Here is a 13,067-nt window from a genome sequence, read left to right on the forward strand (position 1 = left end):
ATGACTTCGAAATTAAACACCGTCCCGGAGTTCTGCATGGTAATGCTGATGCACTTTCTCGTCGTCCGTGCGGGGATGATTGCAAACAGTGCTCTCGTTTAAATAAACAGCTAGATCCCTCGCTTAACGTTCGTCAAATTTCTCTCGTTGAAAATAAAGAAGACTGGATCATCGCCCAGGGGAAAGATTCAGATCTCCTCCTAGTTCGGAATTGGAAATCCGCAGGAGTCAGGCCTCAGTGGGAAGAAATATCTTCTATGAGTCAGTCTTTGAAAATTCACTGGGCGCAGTGGGACTCCTTGTTTCTCCTCGATCAGTTGCTTTATAGGAAATGGGAATCACCTGACTCCAGGTTGGTACGTTTGCAGCTTCTGGTTCCTAGAGAAAAGATGACCAAGATTTTGTCAAGCTTTCATGATTCACCTGTCGGTGGCCATTTCGCTTCTAATAAGACTTTAGGTAGGATCAGAGAAAGGTATTTTTGGGCTCACTGCCGAGCTGACGTTGAAAATTGGTGCAGAACTTGCACGGTTTGTTTAGCCAAGAAGGGACCTCGTGAAAAAGGGAAGAGCTCTCTTTAAATATATAACGTAGGAGCCCCATTTGAAAGAGTCGCAATGGATATCCTAGGCCCACTTCCTCCTTCTAGGTCAGGAAATCGCTACTCCCTGGTGATAGCAGATTATTTTACAAAGTGGTTAAAAGTAGTCCCAATTCCGAATCAAGAAGCTAGCACCGTTGCTCGAGCTTTCGTTCGAGAATTCGTCTGTCGTTACGGAGCTCCTCTTGAAATACACACAGATCAGGGTCGAAATTTTGAGTCGAATTTGATGAAGGAGTTCCTTCAAATTTTAGGGATTAGAAAAAATCGTACCACCGCTTTGCATCCGCAGTCTAATGGAAAGGTAGAAAGATTGAATAGTACTCTTCTTCGTTATCTTTCTTCTTTCGTTGATCAGGATCATAAAGATTGGGATGAGTGGATTCCCTTATTTCTTTTATCGTATCGCTCTGCAATTCACGACACTACCGGTTTTTCTCCAGCTATGATGTTGACAGGTCGGGATCTTCGACTTCCGTCAGATTTAGAAAAGGACGTTAATCCTTCCGTGGCTTCGTCCCAGGAGATTTTTAATTCCGTTTTCCGTCAAAAATTGGACGAGGTTCATGAATTCGCTAGGGAAAGAATTCGTATGGTCTCCAATAAGACTAAGGATCGTTATGATATTAGAGCTAGAAATTTAAAATTTGAGAAGGGAGATTCCGTTTGGTTATTTCAACCTCGTCGGCAACAAGGGCGTTGTCCCAAACTCCAAAGTAATTCGGAAGGTCCTTATTTTATTGTTGATCGGATTAACGACGTTGTTTTTAGAATTAGACGTTCCCCTCGTTCGAAATCTAAAGTCGTTCATCTGGATCGCTCAGCTCCTTATCAGTCAAGAGCATCGTTTCAGTAGCTCTCTGAAGGTTAGAAAGTTCGTTGACAGGTTAAGGTTAGTTCGATGTTGTTCGATTCGGGAAATTTTGATACATCGATTTCTTTGGCTTGAAGAGTGTTTCGGTTCTGCGCTTGAATGAAGTAGTGAGCGTTTGGTCGATCCTCTCTTATTTTTCTAACCCATATGTCAGTTTTTGTGAGTACTTTTCAGGTTACTTGACACAGCCTTTTCCCATCCAATCTTTCCCCGATTTCTGAAGATGACTGGTGGACTTATTTTGAAGAAGGACGCAGAAATGATTCAGATAAGATCGTTCCTTTTCTTTTGAATACATATTTAATTTATTTTATTCGTGTATTCTCCCAAATTCACTTAGTGAATTTGAATTGTTATATCACCACTCACATTTGTCCTCCAAACTCTAGGGGGTGCTGTTTCTGAAGAAGTCTTGGATTCAGTCACCCATTTCTTTCTCCTGTTTCCTGTGCCGGTTCTCAGAGGGAATCAGCCTTTACGTTGTCTAGGACCCAGAGTTTTCTCAGTTATGGTTTCCCGCCTCGTCGTACTCATCTGTGTTTGATTCACCGGACTATTTTCCCTGAAGAGGAATGAATTTTCTTTTCGACGATGACCCGGATGATTTTGTTGTCTTCAAACTCATGAAGAACTCACTAACTCACCCTTAACACTTATCTTTATAAAACGAGGCACACAAATTTTGAAATTCAATTGAACGCTCAACTATCTGCTCAAGGTTTTCTGTGGTTTACCTTGAGACTGTGGGCAAATGCCAGATAGTAAAAAGGGAGTCTTTTAATTTTTAGAGCCACAGCTCCAACTCACCTTCGAGCACTGACTGCTAGATCACTTTTTTCTTTTGTAATTGTTTATCTTTTCCGAGTCGGGTCGACTCTTTTCCTCGAGGGGGAGTAATGTTACAAAGGGTGAAATCACCCGTTTCGTCCCCTTTTAAATGATCTAGTAGTCATCATAGATAAAAAACGTTTATAAACCTCTTATGTCCTTAAAAAGAATAAGGTTGCTGCGTCAACTGACATTATTGTAAAAACAGTCAGTCTCTAGACTTTAAAAAGGGAACTTCGTATCCAAATACATCTATTTTCTTTCTAAAATATTCCTTGTTCGTGAGACTTCTTTGGCTCGGCGTTCGCTTAAATCGCACAGAGAACTCTTTGATTCTCTTAAACCTTTGTTTATTTCCCCCGTTGTTACAATATAATAGGAATGAAAATAAAATGTCAAATAGTCGAAAAGAATTTGAATCTAATTTGGATATCCAGAAAGTAATTGAAATTTGTCGAAATTTATGCCGAGAAGATGGTTTCAATGATGAAACTGAAGTACAAGATGTTGCTAACATCCCATCTGAACCAAATCCATTTCAAAATTTGTATAACAATCCTCTTTCCGATATGAATAGTGATCTTTATCTATCTGTACTTGATAAACTTGGACCTATTGCTCAAAAACCAGAAAATTTAATGCCTAATATGGAGTTTTACGAATTGATGAAAACGGCAAATGATAAGCAAAGAGAGCTCTTGCTACATGTCATTTCAAATCTATTAACTCCAAACAGTCGTCCATTTCAAATATTTTTTACGGGTCCAGCTGGATGTGGTAAGACTTTCATCATAAAACTTATCATGGAAATTTATAATCGATATAATGAGAATGATGGATGCTGTAACTCGTACATCGCCTGTGCTTCAACAGGCAAAGCTGCTGTTGCCATTGACGGAACTACCGTACATACTGCCCTAAAAATATCTTTGTCGAGATGACTTCCACTAAGCACTGAAGTAGCACATCAATATAGAGGATTATTCAAATACGTCAAAGTGTTAATCATTGATGAAATAAGTATGATTGGTGCTGAATTACTTATTCAGATTGACTCTAGATTGAAGCAGATTACTGGAAATTTTAAAACTAATTTTGGTGGTTTAGATGTTATTTTGATTGGAGATCTACGCCAGTTACCACCACTACGAGCTACTCCAATTTACAAACAGCAGAAGCAGAAAATTCTTGGACCTATTTTATGGCGTGGAATCAAATTTTATGAATTAGATCAAGTTATGCGGCAGGCAAACCAATAGTTTTATTCAATATTGACAAAAATTCGGAATGGTCAACAACTCGACGATCGCGAATTAATTTTATTGGAATCGCGATTTGTAACAACTCAAGAGGCCGAAGTAGAATGTCCACATGCAATCAGATTATTAAATACAAAAGAGGCTGTCACAAGATATAATAACCAAATTTTAAGTGCTGTTCAAAATAAAACTACTTCACTTGCTAAAGACGTATTTGTTGGTTGAACAGCTTTTGTACGTCAAAAATTATATAAAATGTCGCTCATTGATACTGGAGGGTTACCTTATGCAACCGTATTTGTGCTGAATATTTTTTATATGATTACAACAAACATCGATGTGTCAGATGGCTTAGCAAATGGAGCTGTTGAAAAATTAGTTCATCTTGAATTTAATGATGAAGGAGATCTGAATGTTGTAATGCTTGATTTCCCAGACTTACCAAAAATTGGTCAAAAAATAAAGAAAAAAGTCGCTGGACATGTAGCTTCTCATCAAATTAGTACAACTGCTGTACCGATAGGAAGAAGCTCTGCAACTATTCCATTTAATAACAACAAAACGATAAATGTTAAACGATTGCACCTAACCTTAGTTTGCGCTTGCGCAACTACGATTCATAAATCTCAGAGAAGTACATACCCTGAAATTGTTTATGAATATGATAGAAAACATCAACTGTCATTAGTGTATGTTGCATTGACGCCGGTGACTAGTCTTCGAGGTTTTTACAGTACAACAAAAGACAATGATAAAACTTTCTATCATGGCCGAAGAGCATCCACAGCTATAAATAGTCTTCAAGAAGAATTCCGAAGACTCTCGCTTGATCGCTGACAAACTATCACCAATGATCTGTTAGATTTTATCAATCAAAGGAGAGGGTTGGCAATATATACTTTCAACTGTCAAAGTCTCCGTGCTCATTTCATTGATCTCATTGATCCAATTATGCTATAATCGAATGTTTTACTTTTGAATGAAACTTGGTTAGCCAATGAAGAGTCGATCAGTATACCAAATTTCAGTTGCATAATACAATTCGAGCTATCAAATGTTCGAGCTGGAGGAGTTGCCATTTATCAGAATATGCACGACACTACCAATATCATTACTCCAAACACTGATATGACTCTAAGGCAGGCGGAATTGGCAAGTTCGACAGTGACATCAGTTGGTGAGTTTTGTGCAGCTGAATGCAAAATGGAAGATGGCAACAAAATTATTATAGAGATCCCATTATCGTGTCATGCTTAACAATCATATTTTTAATTATAAAATCAGTGTGAATTTTTTCAGAATTTTGAAAGAAGCGTTTTCGGAATTGGTTTTTCATTTTTTTTTCTCTTTCAGTGGTGGCTAAAGAAATCTGCAAAAAATTCCGACACTGTTTGAAGTCGATTGAAACCGTGGTTTCAACATCATACTAAGCAATTATCAAAATCGAAGAGGGTGAGGTACATGGGTTGCAAATTTGACGTGGAATTCCCCATATACAATGTATATCTATTAGGATGGTCGTTAAACGGTTTTTTTACGTTAATGGCTTCGAATATAAAAAACTATCTCTAATTTTTTCAGATTTTCATTTCGAGCTCTTAGTGGCCTTATGTGATTTTCTTTTTAATTAGAAAAAAGGCAATTTTATGATTTCCGGAATCTCGCATATCGACAGTGGTCTCAGATAGGAAATAACCTCAGAATTAGGGAAAAAATAATTAAAGAAATCCCACCTGTGCGCAAAATTGTTAAGAATCGATTTCAATACCAAAAAATTAAGGAAATTTTGAAATTGAGGAAAATGTTTTCCCAAAAAAAACTGAAAAAATGATCGAAAATGTGTACTATATTCTTGGGCACTAGAATGGAATTCCCCACACATCTTCTTCCTATACGATCAAAAATAAAAATGTTTGACAATTCAAGGAAAATTAAATAAAGTATAAAATACGACTACAGGTCCTTCCCTTTTTTTCTCTTCTTAATCTATAAAGTAAATAGACGAGCGTCAAACCTGCCGGTTTTTTCATACATGTAAAATAATTATGTGATTCATGTACCATCTTGATACCTCGAGAGCTGCTGGCACTAAACTGAACACTGTGAAACCTCTTAACTGGCGGCCAATATCAGAAAAGGAGAAGGGTCCATACATTGTTGCTACTGAAATAATTTTGTCGTTCCGATCTCGCATCTCTCAAAATTCTTAAGAAATGTTTGTCAAGACTGATATAAAATGGGCATGTTTTTTTTTTTAATAAGGAAAAGTTTTGACGGTAATGGAAAATAGAGGTTACTAAAAACAAATGTATTGTTTTTTAATAACACCGGCCCAATTAAATTTTAAAAGGCTTATGGTTGAATAAACTTCAGATTTGGGTTTAGCGGACCAAAATGCATAAAAATCATGCTTGGTCTACAGTTCCACAAATTTTTTTCTCACCAAAACTGCTAATTTTTGGCGATTTTTATGGTTTTTTGCAATTTACTCAAAATTTTGAGGGTGTACGGGCAAAACTGACTTCAGATTCGGATTCAGCGCGTCAAAATACATAAAGACAGGTAGGTCCGGTCAAAAGTACAGACCACTTTTTTTTTGTGGGCCGGTGTTATTAAAAAACAATACATTTGTTAAAAAAAAATTTGTTAAGAAAAAAAAAAATTAAAAAAGAGGCGCCAAAAATGAGGAACAAATCGATTTACTCTCGGAATTTTATTGTTTCAATTATTTGTTCTCTTCTGGGTTACCCCCACTACAAAAAAGGTGGGTTCAGTAAAAAAAAAGCAAAAGGAAAGAAGGAAAAAATTGACCGGCTCTCGGAATTTTCTTTCTTTCATTTGTTTTTTCTCTCCGAAAGTACAAAAAAAAGCCGGGATTGAATTAAAAAAAAAAAAATAAAGAGTGAACTGCGATCGAACCCGTGTCCCGCATCACTCCATCCTCATGTTTTTTTTTTGAGGAGGAGGAAACCACATTTCTTTAGATGAACAATAAATGTACAATATTTATAATGTTGCACTTGTAATTATCTTAGTTTATGTAACTCCGGCTTAAATTTTGAGCTCAATCTAACATTTTGTTTTACATTAAGTGGTTAACTTATTTTTTGGTGTTTTGTTTAAGACTTGAATGCAGTATTATAGCAAAGGCAGCAGTAATTAACTTAAATACAAGAAAACTTCGCGCAAAAACCTGTTATTGAAAATTCATCCTCGTGTGGTATCCACTCAGCCACACCACAGCTACGTTCGTGATCGCGCGGTTGCTCGGTATGCTTATGGAGCTTGCTTGGAATTCGCTGATGGTTCTCTGGAAGATTCAGTTCGAGAAAAAAAAAAATTTCCCCTAACCACTTGCCCATTGCACATTTTGCATAATTGTTATCGAGCTGGCTTCGTATATTTTTCCGTAGACTGCGTGTAAAAATATTCGAGAACACCAGGCGTCACATATTTTCATATCAATAAAAAATCAATATTTATTAAAAGAAAAAAAAAAAAAAGAATTCGGGCTGGGAATGGTTAATTATTTTGGTTCAGCGTCCGCTTATTAAATCCAAGATTCATCAAATCTGGAGATACTTTTATTCGCTGACATTCATAACTGAAACAAAAAAAATCCCAATACTTGCATTCCTGGAAACATCTGTGCGAGCGGGGACAAGGATGCGATTGTCAACCACTTGCTCGAGCGGCCGAGTATATCTATATATACACGATTGTGGGCCACCTTCGGTGCATGGCCGCCTAGGTGTCAGGTCGGAAATGGGCCACCTTCGGTGCGTGGTCGCCTAGGTTTCACGTCGACGCTCCAACCTAGCTGGTATCGTGAAAAGCCGAGCGTTGGAGATCTCCCTACTCATCTCTGATGAGAATTTCGTTCGCTTTTGTTCAAGGGTGTAAGGCATAGACGGAGAGACGGTCAAGCATACGAGTATAGAACTGTTACGTTGCACCGGCATATGAATCACTCCACGTCAAACCGAACGAAATTGACTACAAATTTTCATCGATCTTTTCGATTGTGGTGAATTTTTTAACGGATTCTGTGGGTGAAATAAAATCATACAATGATTCTTTTAATTTCTTTTAACCTTTATTATTTCAAAAGTTATTTCAGGTTGTAAATTGCCCAAAATACCAAAAACCACCAAACGCGTACTGCTTCAAATCTTCATATCTCAGCTTTTATTTGTCTGATCAACTCATTCATGGGTTCAAACTTACCTCTCGAATACTATCGAAATTATATAATTCATATGAATTTATATAAATTTAAAATCAATAGTATTTTAGATGTAAATTTGATATAGTATTAAGAATTCATATCATGTAGTAATATAATACGAAGAGTTTAAAAAACAATTCAAACCAGCGGAATCTGTTGGTTCTCAATAAACATTATTTCCATTTCATGTGTGATTGGTATAAGATTGATCCACGCCGCTTGCCAGATAACTCGATTGTCGGCGCACGCGCGCGCCTCTGCTCGATCATTAACATTCAAAAAATACTCTCCAGTAATTCTCTAATTTGGAACTTACCTATCTCATAGGGAATTGGTCAAGGAAAACGCTTGTATTTTTTTGAGAATTTTACAACGGGGTTTCGATTAGGAAAATCGTGTTTGAAAATTAATTGCTTATAATAATCTTCAATTGTTGTTATTATAAGATTTATAGTAGCATAAAATGGAAGCCCAATTCCAGCTGTTTCGAATGAACCCATGAACGAGTTAGTCAGACAAATAGAACTTGAGATATGAAGAGTTGAAGGAGAGCGCGTGGCGGTTTTTGGCATTTTGAGCAATTTTTAACCTGGAAAAACTTTTGAAATATTGAAGGTCAAAGAAATTAAAATTGTTTGATGAATTTATTTCACCGATAGAATTCTTAAGAAAAAATTCACAACAACCGAAAAGATCGATGAAAATTTTTGGCCGATTTCGTTCGGTTTGACGTGGATTGACTCATATGCACGTCGCAATGAACCCCAAACCCGCTAAGCGAGGCCGAACAGGGCCGAGCTACCCTGAATATACCCCAATTCGTGCGGCACTCTGGTACGATAGTCTAGTCAACAAGCACTGTTTTTTACGATTTTCCGTTACGATTCTCTTAAAAATACCTGTACCTGTATGTTACTGCAAGGTATCGAATTAGTTAAATGTGTGTCTCGCGACACTCAAAACCGTCCTCACGCATGGACCCACACTTGCGTGCAATGTTTACTTGCCGTCTCTGCGTCAAATCTCGCCGTTCGCCCGTGTCGCGACTCAAAACCTATCAGCTGTATCTCATGTATTGTCTACTCTCTCGAAATCATGTATGTGTGTAATCTATGTGTTCTCTCGCTCTGTAAGCCATCAGTCTGTGTAACGTTCTCTTGCGATACGGTCTGTATCGCTGCATCAATAACAATCAAAATCTCGGCTATTATTAATCATTATCCCTCTCCATCTCAACATTATTTCGTTTCATTTACACTCGTCCTCAATCACTAGCTCGCGGATACTATGTCGATGATCCATATCTTTTTGCCATCTCTCTAAACAGTTTGTACCATCGAGGAATCGTTTGTACCTGTTTGTACCAACGAATAATCGTTTGTACTAGTGGTCTAGTCAACAAGCACCGTTTTTTACGATTTTCCGTTACAATTCTCCTAAGCATATGGTTGAACCGTCATTCGATTCGAAATCGCGTGTTCGAACTTCACAAGAAAATTCAAGATGGGGAACAACAAAATGCAAAACATAAATAATTTTGGGAAAAAAAAAGATTTAGTTTTTCGCGAATATCTCGAAAACTATTGCACATGTTACGTCCTCCAGACCTTAGATTCTTTTCCCACACTACTACTTCTACCTTATACCCTGTATTCATTTCTTATCACTTCACTGTCTCAGTTTCCATAACGCGTCAGCAGAATGCTCCCTCTGCCCCTGCACTGCAGCCAGCCAGTCCTTCGCATGCTTCTCCCCATATACTAACTCTCAAGTCTTCACTCATTCAGACAACATTATATTCATCTCTCTCCCCTATTTCTCCCTCTCGTCTTCTCGTTACACTCTCTATATCTTTGAAAATAAATCAATTGTACACGCAACATTCATATCCTCAATATAACTTCCTTCACCTGGTGAATTTCGACCTCCAGGACCAGCGCTCCGTAGTTCCTGCGTTTCAAGTCCTTTACATGGTGAATTTCGACCTCCAGGACGAGTGTTCCGTAGTTCGTGCTCAGTGCAGTGAGCAGTGATGGCGTGAGGTATCTCATTGATCTCATAACATCTGGTAAAACACTGATAACGAGTAAGCAAGTGCAGCGAACGCACGAGCACAAAATCCAGGTACACTAGGCATCCGACCCCGGGCAAGCCATAGCGAGCGAGAGTTTTACAGCTAGTATGAATATTAAGGAACCAAAAGTTCAGGTACCATTTAAGATACATGAATGAACAATGATATGTGGAAAAAAAAATTCTTTTACAATTTTTCAATTAATCATGCTCTTGTTAATCAAGTCATTCTTACAATTAGTGGATCAACATTAAAACCCCTATAATTTTCACACTAAAAACCTGAAAATTGTTCAAACGTCTGGAATTCATTCTTTAGAGGGTTTGAAAGAGATCTCCGTTTATAAACTTTTTTAATTTAGATTTTTCATGTTTTAATCAAGAATTTAAGGAATGAATATGTTAAAAAATCAAATAGCGCTACCAGCAGTAACCTTTTGATTTCAGTTCCTATCCATTGAATTGTATCTTTTGTTACAAAAATTTTTCCATGCTTCTTTATAAATAAATGCCGATGTCCTTGTATTTTCAATAGTTTCTGAGATATTTCAATTTCAAAGGTGGAAAAAAATGTTGACAATCTTTTCAAATAAATAAACGCGGATGTCATTGCCGTATTTGCAATAGGTTATAAGCATTTTGATTTGAAAGTCGGAAAGAAATGTTTGCATATTTTTTTATAAATAAATGAAAATAAGTCAATAAATAATCAAGTTGAAGCTTCGACTCAAAGCTTACTTCATTTACTACTTAATAGTGTATAAAAACGATTGTGAGTGATAAATAACCCAAAAAAATGGCAACTTCGTAGACATGAGAATATTTGAAATTATGTGGTAAATAGGAAAAAAATATTTTCATCAAAAAGTCAGAATGGTTGTTTTGATTTTTTTTTTTATTCTCGAAAAAAAATATAGCACGGATGTTCAGTTGTTTATAATAGATTGTTTATAACACGGAATTTCTTTTAAACCCTTTGAAGAATGGATTCCCGAAGTTGTAAAAATTTTCGCATTTTTAGTTTTGAACCGAAAGAGGTTTTTGTGTTGATTTACAAGTTGTGAAAATGACTTGATTAACAAGAGCATAATTAATCGAAAAAATGCAAATTTTTTTTTTCTACAGATTATCGTTCATTTGTGTTTCTAAATGGTACATGAACTTTTTTGTTCCTTGATATTCATATTTAATGGGTTAAAAAAATCTTCTTGTGAATATCAGCGAATCGTGCCAAGAGCACGGTCGTCACGTCATCCGTTTTCAGCCCTATCTTCATATCTAGATTGAAATTATAAATATTGGTGGTAGAGTTTCGGGGACTTTTTGTTGGAAATTTCCTCCTCTTTAAGAATCTCTTTTTACATTTGCTACATATGCAACAGTTTACGAAATATTCACGAAAAGAAAGGTGCCTGTTGAGTAGACTACTAGTACAAACGATTACTCGTTGGTACAAACATGCAAAAACTATTTATCGCTGTTACAAACAGGTACAATCTATATCATCGTTGGTATAAGCTAGTACAAACGATTACTCGTCGATACAAATGGGTACAAAGAATTTATCGGTGATACAAGCACGTACAAACGATATAATCGTCGGTACAAGCTAGTACAAATGATTACTTGTTCGTACAAGCGGGTACAAACGATATCTCAGTGGTACAAGCAGGTACAAATGATATACCCTTCGATATATATTAGTAAAAACAAGAATAAAAAATCAAAAAAAAAAATTTTTTTCTCAAAATAACATTGGTAAAAACGAGTGCAGACGATTCTCTTCACAATGGCATCAACGCAAATTCTATATTTTAACATGAGTTGCGGACCAATTTTTCTTCCCCCATATTTTTTCCCCCTTCAGGTACAAACGAAATTTGAGATGGTACAAGACGGTACACACCGACTACAATCGATGAAAACAAAAAATAAATACCTTACCGTTCCGCGGGTTGCCAACTTCACATCTTAGGTCTCCTGCGCACCTCTATTTACACTCCTTGTGGTTCGTCCGCCATATCGCGCCGCTGTGGTCAGTCTGACAATTCCTCGTCTGTGTGCTGCGAGCATGGCTATGCCTGCTGACTCTGTATGTGTGTCGTCACTGCTTTCGAGTTAATTATTAATTGTTAGTCGTCGTACCGCTTATATGTACGGCTCAGCTGGTGGCTTTTGGGTAGACCGTCCAGCTGACCGTTACACATGCAGCCGGTACCTTAATACAGCATAGGCGGCGCGTATGCAACCTCGATTTGATAAGATGTCATGTAGAGCCGATCCCGCGACTAATCGTTAAATCAAGGTCCATGTGTACCTCACTTCCAGGTGTAAATCTCGAATAGAGTAAATAGTTATTTTCTAGTATTGTCCAGAAGTTTACAGCATAACTAAGTCAAAGCTAGCTTCTCTGGTGTAACTGCTTCAAAAGGGAGCTATGAATTGCTCAAGTACTGGTTTATTAAAAAATAAAAAGATTTTACGATAGCTCCCTTCGCAATGAAAAGAAAAAAAAAAAATCTGCCAGATAGGTGAATAAGGCAAAAGAAAATCCAACAGAACTTCACTCTCAAAATGATCGTTTCGAAGTTACGGCCTACCAAACGACTAGTAGAGCGAAAAACGGACTTCACGTTGGTCTGAGAGAAACACGTCGGAAAACATTTTTTTTAGCGTTACTTTTTACTACCATAAAAAGGGTCTATCAATCGGTCCGAAAAAGTTTCGCGATAATCTTGAAAACGGCTTGATGAAAAATCTGAAACTAACATAACTTGGCAACTGAATAAAAAGAGTATGAAAAGATGTTAAAAAAAAAATAACAAATTCATGACATTTTTTAAAAACAGGATTGTCGGTCAAAGATTCAAATTCGATTTATGTTCGATAGAACCGTGAGTTTAAGTCGAACAGTACATGACAATTTTTCATACACATTTGTGGTTGTAAAATCCTGAAAGTGACAGATTTTTTCATTGCGCTGTTTCCACATCATCGCAGGAGTTCGTTGGACAAATCGACAGACCAATATCTAGACTTACATTTCTCTTAGAACCTGTTTTTAAAACTCTAGAGGTTAGATAATGTGAAGATTTGTTGAAATTATAAAAAGGGAGTCTTGACCGAAACAAATACTCTTCTTATGTTATCATAGGCGATAAAAAGTGAAAACAGAAAATGAAGTCACTGAATAATTCAATAAGA

The 13,067-nt window shown here is 36.9% G+C and overlaps 1 protein-coding gene across 2 annotated transcripts in view; it reads left to right on the forward strand.

Annotated features, from left to right (window-relative positions):
* Positions 1-13,067, forward strand: part of LOC107217405 (regulating synaptic membrane exocytosis protein 1) — a 1,749,170-nt gene that overhangs the window by 977,343 nt on the left and 758,760 nt on the right. The window lies entirely within an intron of this gene.

This window comes from Neodiprion lecontei, chromosome 7 (assembly GCF_021901455.1).
Source record: "Neodiprion lecontei isolate iyNeoLeco1 chromosome 7, iyNeoLeco1.1, whole genome shotgun sequence".
NCBI lineage: Eukaryota > Metazoa > Arthropoda > Insecta > Hymenoptera > Diprionidae > Neodiprion > Neodiprion lecontei.